Source organism: Morone saxatilis, unplaced genomic scaffold, assembly GCF_004916995.1.
Source record: "Morone saxatilis isolate NCDOM2014 unplaced genomic scaffold, NCSU_SB_2.0 Contig6, whole genome shotgun sequence".
In the NCBI taxonomy this organism is placed as follows: Eukaryota; Metazoa; Chordata; class Actinopteri; family Moronidae; genus Morone; species Morone saxatilis.
The window spans coordinates 4,719,545-4,721,513 of record NW_023340206.1 but is presented as its reverse complement, the minus strand read 5'-3'; the positions used below and the strand labels follow the sequence as shown (position 1 = coordinate 4,721,513).

The following is a 1,969-nucleotide window of genomic DNA, read 5'->3' as shown; positions in this document are numbered from 1 at the left end:
AAAAAAAGTAATTGAGCACATTAAAATTCAATATTTCAGATAAACACATAAAAGGACTCGGCTTTGTGGCTTACCGACTAAAACTGCTGAAAACGAGGGGGAGCTGGTCCGAATGCCACCGGGCTCAGTCCATCAGTAGACACCGGGAGCCGACGCATTGACTGGGGGTGGCGGGGGGGGCTATAACCTCCACAACACTTTCTCTCCGGTCCGCCGCGCTCCTTAAAAAAAAAACCCCGGCTGTCACACTAAAACTTCACAGGGTCCACACTTGTCCTCTCCGGTCCACCAGCCTTTTCTTGAGTCCAATACAGCCTGTCTCACACACACACACACACCGGTGCTGCTAATTATTCCGCTGCAAGAGGAGCTTGCGGTGAGGTTTTCACTCCGGTCCCGGGATGATGAGAGTAGCCCTCCTCCCCGCAGCCTTCCCCAGAATTAATTATGATTAAGTTGCAGGTTCGACCGCCGAGAAGCTGACAGTATTGTGATTAAACACGGGTTTTCTTCCACCTTTTTACAGTCCACTCACAATAATGAAAGCGCGCACAGCGTCCCTTGCTCTCGCGCCGCGCCGCGCGCTCTGTGTAGTTAACCAATGTGCGATATATTGGAGTTGCTCAGTAATTTGCATGCTGTGGAGGTGGACTGACTGACAGGGGAAGGAGCGTCAAGGCGGACGCGGTGTATAGCACGAGTTCCGGCGGGGCCTTTCAGAGTAAGAGCATAGGGCTAAGCGTACATAAGCTTTAAATGTATTTTCCTTATAGTAGTTTCACACATTTTTTTTTGAGTAGACATTATATAAGCTAGATGACCAAGTCTAAAGTTTAACCCTATGTTTAACAATTGTAAAAAAAAATTAAAAATAAATAAATCAAATGGGAATTCTGTAACTTATGTATTTCCAGTTTTATTTAGATGGGGGAAATGACTCAACTTCCGGTATTTCCCTGTCTATATCTGGTTATCTTTGATACAGCTGGGGAAGCTCAGTAGCAGTAATACAGAGCTCCTCCTCTCCAAGGCTCTTACAATACCAAGGAAAAAAAAGAACTTGCATTGATGGGCTTTAAATAGCCTGGCTGCAGAACCAAGCCCAAAGGATGAAACTAATGCACTATAATAGGCATATACCTACGGTTTGGGCAAGTTTTAATGTAATTGTAACACATTATAACACAGGCTCCCCCTCGGAGCGCAGATCTGCCCATTCATGCATTCATCCCTAACGTAATCCAAACCACAGATTAACAATCCAGTCAATCAATAGACACTGTGAAGGCTGAAATAGGCAAAACCTTGTGTAAACCTATCCAAAATTTTCTTGGCCTTGTGTCACTCCACAAGTTCAAATGGCAGCAGAAGGAGACGGTTGCCCTGCGAAAGCAGCTAATAGCCTCCTGAGACGTTTTGTCTGGTGTGGCATTTTTTTTTCTCTTGCTATTGTGTTTGAAAGTTAGGACCTAATAAGTATGTAACTAACTTTGTTTTTATACAGAAGTAGTGTGTGGCTTGAATTTGGGTGGGGGATGTGCGTCGTATAAATGCTGCAGTGGGGCTTTTATCATCACCCATAAGAAACATTCTTTGCTAGTTTTGGTTGTCTAGGTAGGGATTTCTCATGTGATTAGTGTTGTATATCCAAGATATTTGCGCTATCTTATGTGCGTGTATTGTAAGTTTTTTAGATCACACTCATTTTCTCTCTCTGAGACTTGCTTATGGGCTTTGTAAATGATAAGTGTGTTTATAACAAGAGTGGCGTAGGGTTGTTCAGTGTGGTGTATATACGAGGAACATGGATGGTTATATATGACTTCTCCTCGTATTATTTGTAGGTCAGCGCAGGGTTCAGGCGGATAAGAAAGCCCCTCTCTGACAATGACCTGTGATAGGACACGAGTGAAAATGTGTCCTCAGTGTGATACTCTAGATGCTGAACAACTTCAAGCTGCTAAACTAG

At 43.9% G+C, this 1,969-nt stretch overlaps 1 protein-coding gene across 1 annotated transcript in view; it reads right to left on the bottom strand.

Annotated features, from left to right (window-relative positions):
- Positions 1-571, bottom strand: part of slitrk6 (SLIT and NTRK-like family, member 6) — a 16,199-nt gene extending 15,628 nt beyond the window's left edge. Inside the window, exon 1 of the mRNA XM_035677445.1 lies at positions 75-571. The gene's annotated coding sequence lies outside the window, so the exon portion shown is untranslated. The remainder of the gene's footprint in view (positions 1-74) is intronic.
- Between the last annotated feature and the right edge of the window lie 1,398 nt (positions 572-1,969).